This window comes from Anser cygnoides, chromosome 2 (assembly GCF_040182565.1).
Source record: "Anser cygnoides isolate HZ-2024a breed goose chromosome 2, Taihu_goose_T2T_genome, whole genome shotgun sequence".
In the NCBI taxonomy this organism is placed as follows: Eukaryota; Metazoa; Chordata; class Aves; order Anseriformes; family Anatidae; genus Anser; species Anser cygnoides.
The window spans coordinates 53,745,006-53,758,725 of NC_089874.1; the positions used below are offsets into that span (position 1 = coordinate 53,745,006).

General features: G+C 45.0%; 1 long non-coding RNA gene across 4 annotated transcripts in view; it reads right to left on the bottom strand.

The window, feature by feature from the left end:
* LOC106041719 (uncharacterized) overlaps positions 1-13,720 on the bottom strand; it is a 200,995-nt gene that overhangs the window by 111,687 nt on the left and 75,588 nt on the right. For 3 of the 4 annotated variants that reach the window (XR_010829304.1, XR_010829302.1, XR_010829301.1), the window contains exon 3: positions 9,002-9,089. This is a non-coding gene — a long non-coding RNA (uncharacterized lncRNA). Of the gene's footprint in view, positions 1-8,992; positions 9,090-13,720 lie in introns of all 4 variants that reach the window. The other variant, XR_010829303.1, reaches the window with a different exon arrangement.

The following is a 13,720-nucleotide window of genomic DNA, read 5'->3' on the forward strand; positions in this document are numbered from 1 at the left end:
TACTGAATGAGGACTGTCAATCCCACGGATGGGATGAAGCACTGTCCTGTGAAGCTAATTTGTAATTGTGTCTTTAAAGCCTGTCTAATAATGCGTCTCCACAAGGCAGCAAAGTTAAAGTCGCGCTGGCAGCTCAGCTCTGTGACTTCTGTATTGTCTAACTGCAGCTTTGGCAGGAACTGGCAGGGAGGGCTGAAAATATCCATGTGCACAAATCAATTGTCAAAATTCACTTGTATGAAAAAAATTATCCCTTCAATGCGGCAAGATTTCCTTCTCCATGTTGACTTCCACTGAAAAGTTCATTATCCTTGCACATTTTCAGTGCAGGCAAGGCAAAACAGCCACCACATTAAACACCAGAAGTTCTTGAAAGGGCTGATGTAGAGACGAGGTGATGGAGAAGAAAAGTGCTGAATGGCAACAGGCAAATCAACCAGTCAGAGAGGAACCTGGGACGTACTGTGTGAGGGGAAAAGCCTTGAGGGGTAGGCAGAGCACAAGAAAGGGGAGCTGAAGCAAAGATGAGGGCAGACCGTGTGTGTTCCAGCACAGGGAGGAGGAGATGGCAGAAGGGACAGCCAACAGCGAGCACAGGGACCGGTGCACACCCCATGGGAAACAAAGTGAGAAGGTCCAGGTAAGAAGGTCCACCAGGTCCAGTTGAGAAGTAACCAGCAACCTGGCCAACTCTTCCTTGAAGAGTTTCTCTTCCAAAATCCTTCCCTGGCATCCAAGGGCACAACAGGCTGCTGGGACCCCTGCCTTGAGCTGCTCCCCAAAGCAGCATGTCTTTACTCAGCTTCAACCCCTAGCAGCGGCGCGTAGCCCCACCTTGTGCGTGGGCTGCAATGCCCAGCTGATGCTGCTCGTGAAAGCAGGCAAACATTAGAAATTAGCAGCCGTTGTAAATAAACCACCACGAGCTGAACCAAAAGAAGCCACGACCTCGAGCCCCAAAGCAGAAAGCCATTGTTGTTTCAAGGGCTGTTTTTGTTCCCCATTGTGAGCATGGTAAATTTTTACATACAGATCTCCCTTTCAAAAATGCCAGCCCTCTCCTAGGCCCGCACTTTGAGGTGATTGTTGCTATTTGTGAATGACTTGGGAATTAATTAATGTGAAGCCAACTGGCTTATAAATGGTTGGCATTGTGAACAGCCACAGAATCATGGGGAGAGCAGTTTATGTGGTCAGAGCCACATTCAGTGCTATATGTCAAGGGAGAAGATTTATTACCACAGTAGGTCCATTTTCCAAAAGTTTGCAAGGGCTGCTTCATAATGAAAGGGCACTGTTCACAGCACAGTCAGCACCCATTTTTTTTTCTGGGGTGTATTATAAATCCCAACTAGAAAAAGAAGGTGGGGGAGGGTTATTTAGCACTTAGAGAATGAAATCTCAGCATAGGAACAACATAAATAAAATATTTACTATGGAAAGAAAGAAGAGAGCGAGGGAAAAAAAATAAAGAATACAAAGTAGTAAACCTATTTCTATCATCATGACAAGAGTTGAACTCCCACATTACAGCTAATTAAATTAAATGAGCCTACCAGGCGGGATTATAACCTATAAATATTTTTGGTTGCTTGCCTCCCTCAGAAACCATCTTTGATTTAAAAATATCACGGAATAAAAACAAATAGCTCATAACATGGTTTAGACACTTAATAATTAGAAGAGGGAGGAAGGAAAGGCCTGTGTACCTGCATATAAAAATAGTCAGCTGGGTATTTTTAACTAGAAAACAACCCTGAATAGAATAGGAAAAACAGACCAGAAGAGCCAGTGGCTACCAAAAACCTCCCTACCAATCTGCAGGCGGAGGAAAGGGGTCATGCCTCAGGCTGTCCCCTTGCTGCTGGGTAAGGGACTGGAAGGGGAGCAAGGCAGCAGCAGCTGAGCACCACAACAGGAGGTTGCTTTCCATGCCCATCTCTGCCACCGACAGCCACAGAAACTCAGGCGCATCCCCCAGCCTCTGTGCACAGGGTTTCTTGGCAATACCCCTCTCCGTCCTTTCCGGATGTGGCTCTTCTCATCTCCACCTCACTCCCTGATTTCTTCTGCTGCTTGCAATAATTTGACTGTGGGTCTTTGGGGCCAGGGACAGGTATGTGCGATCAGCCTTGCCACCTCTGCTCTCCCCCAGTGGGGCTGGAGAGGGATGGAGCTGCCGGTCTGGCTAACAAAGAGCTCTCCTGTGTGCAGAAAGCCAGCAGATCAAATACTGCTTGTAGCCATGTCACCTTACCCCATTTCCCAGCCAGCACAACCCCCACTGCCAATGCAATCATCGTCCCTGTGACTGGGATGCTCCGAAGCTCCTGGACATTTGGCATTGGGTTGCACCCTGAGATTATACTCTTGTGGCGACACATGGAGCAAAATGCTCTTGATAACCATGTGCATGCAAAGGTATTTATAATTTCACTGTGATTTATGCGACAAATAGGATGTCAAGAAAAATATGTGCATTTAATTGCCCCAGCAAAACTGCATTCATGTTATAATCTCACCCAAAAAGCTCCACTATTATTGTGCTTTCTTGAAAAGAAAATAAAGACCTATGATAGTAGCAATAAAAATTATGATGCTGCATGTTCTCTTGACTCTTGCAGCAAAATACCAAAAGCCTTTTAATAATCATTCTGTATTTCTACATAGCAGGGAGGAAAATGAAAGGTAAAGTGAAGAAGCCAAGGAAGTCCCATGAGGAAAACTTGAAAATTCATGTTTTTCTCAAACCACAAGTGAGGAACCAGATAGTGTAATGTATATAAATGAAAGCAGCAGCTCTATTTCATGCTAGTTACACCATCAGACACAGAGACCGTCATTGCCAAGAACTCCCATGTAGTTAGTTTTAAAAAGAAATCTCATATACAATGAAGTAATTTTCTCAAAAGATGTTTTTTGAATCACTTGTCTAGTGGGTTTCCATAGAAGCCATCCTGTTCTCAGAGGGGTATAAAGTAGTGCTGTATTCCTGACACTATTCACAAGAGCTAGAAAACTCTGATATTAAAGATACTGTTTGTTCGTTGGGTCACACCATGTGCTCAAAGTTGGTTACACTCAAATAACATATTTTTCCTTAAAGGAGAACTCTGACAAAAGCTTCCCACCCCTCTCTGATGATGATAAGAAAATAGAAGGGGAAAAGGAATAAAAACTGTAGAACTAAACAGCACGAAGAGCTTATCTTGTTCTTCAGACCCTTCGAATTTTGTTGTATTTCCCTTGCATTTATAAGGGGATTAAATGCAGCACTTACAACAAGCAAGCCCTTGCCATACTGTACTTGTTTTCTTTGAGCTTTGTGACCAGCAAGAAAACCACACACATCATGTCAATTATTTGTACCAGCAAAAACACAACCCTCTCATGTCAAAGGGTTTTCTCCAGCTCCTTGAGTCCTCTCCTCCATAGCCCCTGCAGCTGGCTGCTCAGCATCTGTCCTGTCCGCTGCCAGCACACTTCCCACAGCTCTGAGCTTCTCCTTGTACCCCTTGTGCCCCAGTACTGCCTGTGGTGGGAGGACAAGTATCTGGGGGACATGGAGCTGCACAAAATCCTCGCCACGGCAGCGTCTGACACTTCCCTGTCACCTGTTACGTGTCCTGGAGACTTGCACTAACATCTTACAGCACGGGTGCAAGGGCACAGCTTGCACGTGGTCACGAAGCAGCTATGGTGTTACAGGGAACTGAAACCAGGCATCCTAGTCCCTGGGTGAACTTTCCCCGTCAATGCAGAAAAGTAGACAGGGAGGGCAGTGACAGCCCTCAAAAGCCATCAGCTCCTTAGTTGCAAAATCATCCCATGATAGAAAGAGGAGCTGAAATTGTAGCTTCAGTCTGCAACTAAGGGGAAAGCCCAACCAGTTGCTCTCATTAAAAAATAAAATTAAAAAAAAAGGGTTTAACTGGAGTATTATCAGAGATTTGGAAGTATTAAGAGCCTGTTCAGCTGTGTTCTTGCTAACAGGTGTCCCCAGCAGCGAAATGCAATTAATATGGAGAGGATTTCTGGGAACATGGGGATGGATAGGTCAGCCAAAAATTGCCATGTTAAAGCTAGGGGCTTGTTTATGGCTATTAGTCCAAGACAATTCTGATAAAACTATAAACATTCAGGTTGCACTGGGCTCCCTGAAAGGCTTTGTAACAAAATTATTAAGCTTTTCACACTGCAGTAGCACAAACACATCTGCAAAACCCTGGCAAGGAGCCAGCAAAGCCAAAAATGCCCTGCGCCACCTTATTACATGCTAAGAACCACTTTTCTCCTTCCTTATCCTTGCTTTCTGTTGCCTTCCTGAGCGTTCTGGTCTTTACCCTCTCTCATTTTCTTTGATCTGGTTCTCAAGAGAAGAACATCTGATCCCAGTAATCTCAAAAGAGCAACAACAGTGGGAGGCCCATTAAATCTCATTTTCAGCTTGTCCTGAGAAATTGAGAGGAGGGAGAGGATGAACAAGAGAATGCCAAGCATGGCAGTTGCTGTAAATAAGAGAAAACAGAGGGCACATCAAAAAGGGAAGAGGTTGTTGAAGGATCAGTAGTCCCAAACTAGAGATTATTAGAGGGGAAAGAGAAAGACACACACCCCAGCCGGCTTTCCACAAGAAACAAATGTTTGTGATGAAGGAAGCACGAAATAAAATACTGGTAAAAGCCTGTGCTAATACAGCATCAAGACTGTATGCATGCAAAGAGGCCTTTGAGGGCCATCATTATACATCCTGTGCGTTAACACCAAAGTTGGACTAAAGCAAGAATCCAAAACCTAAACCCTTTCAATTATATCCTGCTCCAGAGGCTCAGGGATACACCTCCAAACCCCAGTCTACAACACCCTCGGTTCTGGACTCCCCACAGAGAAAAATACAGAGAAAATACAGAGAAAATACATTTCCATTCTGTATTCAGATGTGGTCAAATGCAAGGGAGCTCTTTTGGCAAGCTAATTTTATATTATAAAGTTTTTTGGGAAATAACCTTGCCAGGCTAACCAGTAGCAAGTAGTATGGGAGACAAAATATAGGATTTCTGAGGGTGGAGGGGAAGCTGAAAGAAAATTAATCCCTATATAATGCAGCATTCAGTACGCCTATTTACTAGATGTCAGGAAGCCAAGACACCACCACGAATTCAGTAAACTCCACTCTTAAAGCAGTGATTCAGAGAAAGGGTTTTGTAGATTAAAAGAGACCACACAGGTTACTTGTGATCTTCAAAGCGAGTTTGGAGTTCAGATGACCCACACACGCCTGTGGACGAGTGATCCTAGGAGGCAACCTGACTCCACACACAGTCTTGGCACGAGGCTGAGCAGAAGCACAGTTGGGACTGCATCAGCATTTCCTGTCCCAAGGCTTCGGAGGCAGCTGATAAGGCTCAGCAACTCCTAGTAATTAAAGAAACAGGTGGAACAACATAACACCATCGCTCTGGAACTCAGCACGCTTATTTTTCTGCTGCCCTCATGCTCGCACGCTTTCCTTTTATTTCTCCCCTCTCTCCCTCCCACCCTGCATCCATCATGAAAAATTAATTTCCCTTTACTAGAGTTCACAGGCAGGAGGGGAAGTTAAAAATATGCTGCTTAAATGTATTTGTTTGTACAATGGAAAAAAAAAATCCAATAATTTCAGGCCTTAGTGCATCTAAAATTATGTAATCATGTTCACTGGTAAGGTGGAAACATTTTAGCTGGCGAACAGGGGTGCAAAGCAGACATACCACTGGAAGCTTGAAATAGCAAGTGGCAGGCACTCAAATAAAATAACCATAGTGAAATCTAGAAGATTAGAAGGGAAAAGGACACAAACCAGCTATGACTTGACCTTGGTTTCAGTTTACTACAGTTGAAACAACCGAGATACTTATAGCCCTAAGCCTCATCATTTAGTCGAGAACTGCCTGTGATGAAAGCAGTTGGAGGGAAACATTTTTACACACATTTGTCTGCTCTAATTTTCCTCCAGCTGCTGCCTTTCCAAATTTGATCTCCAGACAAACAGTATTGAGACAGGTGATTTAATAGATCAAGCTAAATTGAAGTGACTCTGGCAGCCTGGACACAGAAATGATATGAAGCTGTCTGGGGTAAGGAGACTGCTCCATGCTGGGGGATGGGAAAGGGAGATGAGCATTGGCTCAGGCCATCACCTCCTAGCTCTGTCACCTTGGCCACCTTCCAGATTCAAGGCTTCTGGGAAGGACTGCATTGCCTAAACACAGCTTGGGATGCAGTGCCACGATCTATGTCCATCTCAGAGGGAGCTGCTGGGGAGCGAGGTGGTCCCACACTCCTCCTCCCTCTACCCACCACCTGGTCTGCTCCTTTCCCCCACCAGCTTCTCCTCCTCACCATGGCTCCTTAACACCAGGGCTCATCCGACCCTACAGCATCCATGCCAAGGAGCCCAAGCCACCGAAAACTGACCCTACCAGGAGAGGGAAAGAGAGGAAAGGGACCAACATTTCCCGCTGAACAAAGGACATGGCAGGAGAACTGTGCAGTGATGGAGCCAGGAGGAGACAGCCTCTCTTGCCATCAGATGAAGGTATCTGCACCACAAACCAGCACCCTTGTTTTTCCACTGGAGACATTCCCCCCTCACTGTGCAGCCACATTGCCAGTGCCAAGGTTGGGAGAGAAGTAGGAACATTATCCTTCTACCTGCTCGTGGCTTTGGTTTCATCTCTTGTACAAACAAGTGCTGAAACCAAGCAAGAGAATGGAAAATTTCCTGACCCAGCAGCACGGCCTCCTCAGTAAGAAGCTGGACTTGCTTCTGCTCAAGTGAGCTGACAGCACTACACACACACACACCATGTCACCAGGAAGGAGACAAGGCTCAGCCCCACCACTTTCCATGATCCTCCCACTTGCTCTTCCCTTCCCACTCCTCCTGTCCCTCCACGCCATCCCCTGTTCTCTGGCAAAGCTGTAGGGACTTCTCCAGGGCAGCTGGTACAACCAAAGCCGTGCTTGCTGGCAGGCCAACAATTCCCCGGGAGAGGCACTCGGCCCCAGCACTGCCACGTTTCTGTTTTACTGAAAGGTACAAGTTGTGCTGTTTATCCCGCACTTGTGTGAGAGCGTGTTTGCATTCTTAAGAGCAGTGGTGCAAGTCACTTTTTCCCTGGGTATTATCATAAAAAGCTAGGTTTCACGCAATTGCTTTTCTGTGCTTCACAAGATTGCCACTTTGGGTTTTGTGCCGGGGCAGCAGGGGTGAGATTAGCTTCCCAAAGAGAATTAAATCCATAAAAGAGGCAGAGGAGGGCCTGCTGGTGCTATTCAGGGGCAGTGGGAAGATACACTCTTCTGCAGATGGAGCCTCAGAGCACAGCCTCCCCAACCTTTTTTTATTATTCTTTCACTGCCAGGGAATTTAATTGATCAAAGCAACCAAATTCTTGGCACAAGTGCTTGAAGCTGCAAGTCTGTTCAGACCTGGAGCCTATAGCCAGAAACCCTGTAAAGTCCCAAGCAGGTTTTGCTCTCCATTTCTATGGAGAAGCATGTCCCAGCACCGTAGTGAAGTGGCAGCAACAGAAAACTCCAAGAAGGGAGGGGAAAAGGCCGATTAGACAAGCTCATAAGGGTTTCATATCAAGTGGGCCTGCTTGGCTCAGAAAGTTTGGACAAATGGCATTATCTCAGCCCTGCAAGGCAGGAAACCAGAGTGCTATCGAACCAGCACCTCTGGCCCTCCAGCATCATTTTGTCATGTCTGTTTCAGCACATGATGGAGCAAGCCCTGCTGGGGGTGCAAGGTCAGTGCCACAAAGGCAGAGAGGACAGCTGCTCCATCTCCTCACCCTACCTGAAGACACCGCTCGCACACCACAGCCAGCATCCTTCAAAATGGGGAGAGGCACAAAACAAAGGAAAAGAGAAAAAAACCCAGCCAGGGCACCAAGGACATGGGTTTATATGGCAGCACTGACGGGTGCACGGGCGGCTGGGTCACACTGAGCATTTGATGGGAAGTGCTGGCCACCAAGCAGCGCCGGTGGCTGGGACACTGACACCATCCCACTCCTGTTTCTGTTGGCCCCAGCGTGCTCAGCCCCGCCAGGACATCCTGACTGGGCTGCTTTGAATGCCCTTTGGCTGTTGCCGGCATCTATAAAAACCACCCAAATTACAGCTCCCTGTAAAACCCCAAGCTAGTTGCTAAAACAGCCCCAGATCAAGAGCAGGGACCTGGCACAGTCATAGAAGCAACTGGCAGGGCCTGATTTTTAAAATTATCTACCTAAATATGGATTTCTACGAGAGAAAACAGAAGTTAAAAGAATGTAACCTGTTGTTTTAAATATTTGAGCAAGATACAAACTGGAAGAGCCTTTCGGTCTGTTGGCTGTAAAGATGTCTTTTACAGTTCCAGAACCGCCTCTCCCCACCCATTCTTTGCTCCTGTGGCTTTTTCCAGTCTGACTTTACATAGATTTGGTGGCATCTGAAAGGAAAGCTGCCTGTGTTTTATGTTCTTCCTAATTTGCAAGAAAAACAAATGTAAATCATACCTCACATTTGCAGTACTGCAAAAGAAAATGTTAGATTTAAGGCTCTGATATGAACAACAGCAGAATCAAAAAGTATAGTCAAAGTGATTGGATACCACACGACTAATTTTTTTTTTAAGGTCTGCTTGGGGAAAAAGGGCTTGAATATGAAATACCTTTTCCCCTTGACTCACTCAGAATTGTTTTGCATTAAAAAGGAAAAAGCTCCATTGTACTAAGATTGCAGCAAGCTGTGTGAGTGGAGCACTATGTTAGAGCAGTGTACTGAGCATCTCTGTTTATTAAAATTTTGATACAAGGTGAAACTCCATTTAGTTGATGTCAGCAACCTTCCTAATGAGGCCTCTTTTTCTTTTTTTTTAAATGAAAGGGCAGCTTTGTGCCTCCTCTAATCAGCTTGACAAAGGACACATAAAAATGCAAAGAGACATAAATATTACCATAATTACCAATGAGAAACACCATGGACAACTGCAGGAAGTAGCCGCAGATCTGCTTGCAGACGTAACGGCTGAATGTCATGGTTTGCTTGTTCTGCTATGGGGAAAAAAGGAGAAAAAAAAAGGCATTTTGTAAAGCATAAACCACTTTGATTAAAATCTAAAATTGAGCTCAAATTTGCAGCATTTTCCCCAGACTCAGAAATATTCAGAAAGTACCCCTGACTAAGCACAATCTATTTTCCTGTTCACTAGTTCTGCAAACACTGACGCGTCCCAGTTTATGAGCTTTCTGCTTGGCCCACACTGGGACTTTAATCTGATCTAGTGGATGGGTAAACCTGCCCTTCAGTCCCAGCCCCAGAGCACAGATTGCCGGGTCTACAAAGAGCCTGAGAGGCAGTAGCAGCAGCAGCAACATCAAAGGTAGGTGCAAGGGAAGGTATCGCTACCAGCGTAGGAGTTACTATGCAAATTAAATGATGCAATGTAAGGGTATGTTAATGCCTGCATTAAGCCTCTGAACATGCCCAGTGTGAACCGTTTCCAGAAGCCTAAGCAGATTCATTCTCAGCTGGAGGCTTGTATAATTAATAAAGGCACTGTGCCTTCTCTCCTGACCCAAGTGGCTAGGTACCAAACCATTTATAGCTTTATAGGTTAACACCAACATCCAAAAACGTATTGGCAGCTTGTGCAGATCCTAGCACATTAATGTGATGTGTTCCCAGCATGAAGCACTACTTAATAAGCGGGTCACTGCATTCTGCATTAGCTTCAGTTTCTGAGTGGGCTCAACGTATAGCCCCATGTAGAGCGTATTATGGCAGCCACATCTCAAAGGGACAAAGGCACGGATAACTGAAGCAAAGTCCATTTGAAAAAGAAAGTAACCCTGATCTCACTGGAGATAAAGGCATTTCTAAAAGGGCACTGCCACTGTTCAGACATCCTGGAGCATCCTTCAATCTAACACACTTGAAGTGGTTCACATGTGTTAGAGGGAGCAGTGGTTGCTCCTTCTCGTAACAGAGCCTGCACAGATTCAGCCCACTCCTGCAGATCATCCAGCAACAGTCCCCATTTCACCCCCATGGAACAGCAGCCCAGCTCGTTCTCAGTTCCAGCTCCAGACTCAGCTAGCTCATGGGACACTAACTTCTTCACTGGAATTAAGTTTGTGAGAGTTTGTTACTGGCCCTTGCTGCTCATGGGTCCTTCTTCCAAGTGGAGGCTACTGCTTAACCAAGACCTTGTCTTGTATGGATCTCCATAGTGCAAAGTCTGCTCAGATTTTGGTGAAGAAATGTAATAGGAACCAGGCTGACCACACTCTGATGTGTTAGGAAGCTCAAAGAAATGCTGGGCTAATTCTCTGCAGAAAGCGGTAGGGGATATGTACAATGCCATATGTTTGTATACGTGCAGTAGCACACTGGAAAATGTAAATTGTAACTACCAGCAGAGACCAGTGAACTCAAGTTTCCCGGGCCAGATAAAGTCATAAAGTAAAGGAATGATCTATCGCATATGAAGTGCATTAGAGCTCTTCATTAACAGAGGGACTAATCAATTTATGGAACTCATGAATCAGTAAAGCTATTACTTATAATGGTTATTGGCAAATTAACATATCACAGTGTACTGACCCCGATCCATCTCCAGAGGATGCCTCCCCATCCACAGCCAGTAAAGGCCCCAGCACTTGTCACTGCGTTTCTACTCAGCTCAGCCAGACTAGTTCCACTTAACACTGGGGATAAGAAATGCTCCACTTTTGTAATCACACAGACATACGGCCTGTACAGAAGACAATAAAGCAATAAATCTGTGAAGCATGTGGAAGATACAAGCATCAGGCTCTGTGTGAGAGTTTTAAATCCACTCAAAGGTTATCTACAAGCAGGCCCAGTGGCTGGTTCAACCACAAGAAAGAAAGAGGTCTCTTGCCAAGTTCTGATGCTGATCCAACTCTCCACTTAATATCTGCTCCCATTTTGAAGGCAACATAATCTACCACCTTCATTTGGACCCAAACTTAGCACCACAAGGCAGAAAACCCATTTGCACGCTGCAAGGCCAGGGCCAGGCTGCCCACACTGCAGCAGCACAGCCATCCTGCAGTCTGAATCAGCTGCACTGGGACACACGCGAACACCTCCATGCAAGGGAAAAAAAAAAAAAAAGAAGAAAAAAAAAGGAGTGTTATTATTCAAACTACACTCATCCACAGAGCGCGGTAGGCCACATATATAAAATGACTATTAGTGATCCTGTGGCTTTAAACCAGAGGAGACACGGGCTTTGAAATCCTACAGACAGACGATCGTTCCCTATTTAATTCTACCAGGCTTTTTCACAGAGGCTTTTTACGGTCTAAACTGACATTATTCTCTCTATTCATTACCACATTCCTGGCCTAAAAACTGTATGACAAGGGAAAGGAAGTGGAAAATTAGGTTACAGTGCAAACAAACATACTCAAAATATTGCACATTTAAAAATAAATTAAGTTTAACTATACTTTGCAAAGGTTAACTTCATAGGTTTTCGTATTAGAAAATATCAAAACACTGTTCATTTACTGCAGGGCTCTCCTGCCTGCTGCTTTGTTTCTGGGTCATGTAAGTGTCATGAAGGGTCAGCTCCACATTACTTACAAGCCACGCTTGCTTAACAAAGTAATCCACAACCTTTCCAACATTCATCTGCCATTAAGCGCTCTCACACAGAATATCGGCGACATCAACAAGGCTCTCGTAGGTTCACCGACACAAGGAGGCTCCTACCAGCTGAATCCTCAGACCTCTGAACATACGCGTAAAGGGCTGGAGACTCCAGCTGCTTTAAATCAACATTTCTCCCCCGAAAGCAGAGGTGGCGTGCTGCTCTAGACCAGCACAAATGTCTCCTTGACATTAGTCATGCTGCTGTTTACCGAGTTAGGGTTTCATCACAAGTTATCATTGCCTTTGCTCGTTCATCATAGCTTGTTCTGGACCTCTGAACAACAGCCCCACCAACACAAAGAGTGGCCAGAATTGCAGGATACTAGCGCAGGGCTCTGCACACTTCTCTCATCTCCAAAGCTCAGCTTTTTGGCCATTGGCTATGCCTACGCAGGGTTCTCAGGCCCGACTCCTACATCTGCATGCTGACACCACAGCACCACGCAGTCCTAGCCCCTTTCCCCCTTCTTGTGTCCTGGCTTTCGCAGGAAGGGAACACAAGCATCAGAGATCCCTGCATGACCCAGCCAGGTCCTCATTTGGGAAGGTTAGGAGGAGACAAACACCACAAAACACAGTAGCAGGTATCCATGGGTCCATTTATAAATCCCCATCTCTCTGCTTCCTATGTATTAAATTTGGACATGTATATTTGAGGGTATGCTTGCCAAAGAACAGGACATCATTGTGATGGGGGAAAAAGAAAAAACATGTTAAATTAGCAGTTTGGTTTGAGATAAAGCCTCAGACAAGATGGCATAAGCATTTAGAGATAGTCAGGGTTTAATGGGCTTCTTCTTCATGTGAAACTTGTCAGTCCCCTTTCCCAGTGCCATCACTCCACAGCTCCCTTTTGCTGAAAGGTGCCCAGTCTCTTGATTAGTGCTAAAAACATGCACATCTTAATTATCACCATCCTAAACAAACTCTACAAAATAATCTGCAGAAGCCCAACTGCAGTATTTACTCTTCTGCAATGAAAGTCCCCAAGGGAAAAAAAAAAGAGGTGGGAGTGGGGAAGGGACTCTTTCTGTCTTCTGAGAACTCAGTGTAATTACATTCCTAATGGCAAATTTATGGTATCTTATCTCGTGTACCCTAAATACTCTACTTGGGTCACCAGATTTGATATGACACTAAAAAGAAAGAGTGGCTCACAGTTAAGTAAAGCTGGAGAACTGGATGGCCAAGTTTTTGTTCTGTCAAGCACCAACATTTCATCACCTTGAGGGCATTATTAAACTTGCCAACCCTTTTGCTCCTCTTATTAGTAAGACATTTCCTGGAGAACAGGAAAAGAGGAGGGGAAGAGGCACTAAAACATCCTCACTCTCTAAAGACTTGAAGACATTTGTCCATTTTATGACTCTTATTTGTTCTTGCTCCCTCTGTTCTTCTCATTGTGCTTCTCCCCCATTTGGATCGTGTTGACATCACTCCTTTATTATCTTCTTAAATTAGCTGTAATGAAGTCCTTTGAGCTACATGTGCATGCCTTATTTTTTCGGTTTTCGCTTCTCTGAACTGTCCCTATTGACTTTCCCTCATACTCTTGCCTCCCTTCCCCCAGCACAACATGCTTTCTAATCTGCTTTTCATGTTCCCTTTCACCTTTGGTTATCCAGTGGCCAATATCCAGTGTACTTTACAAAATAAATTATGTTATAACCGACTCTCATCGAGAAGTGGCATGCACCCATGTGGATAAAGCTGAGCATTTAGAGCAGGAACCATCTGAAATTTCAATGCCCCAAAATACAAGGACAAAGCAGACAAAATCAAGAGGAGATAGCATGAAAAAACCCTAAAAGGGCACTTGTAATTTCTGGCACGTGCAAACAAGTCTAGGGGACGTTCATTGCCATAAAACCACTGGACTGCAGATCATGTAGCTGTACCACAGCAGCCTGTCTGGCCACATGACCATCACTTGACTAGATTGGAAGCTGGTTTTATGTAGCATCTTTGATAATCACAGTATTTCACAGCACTTTACAGA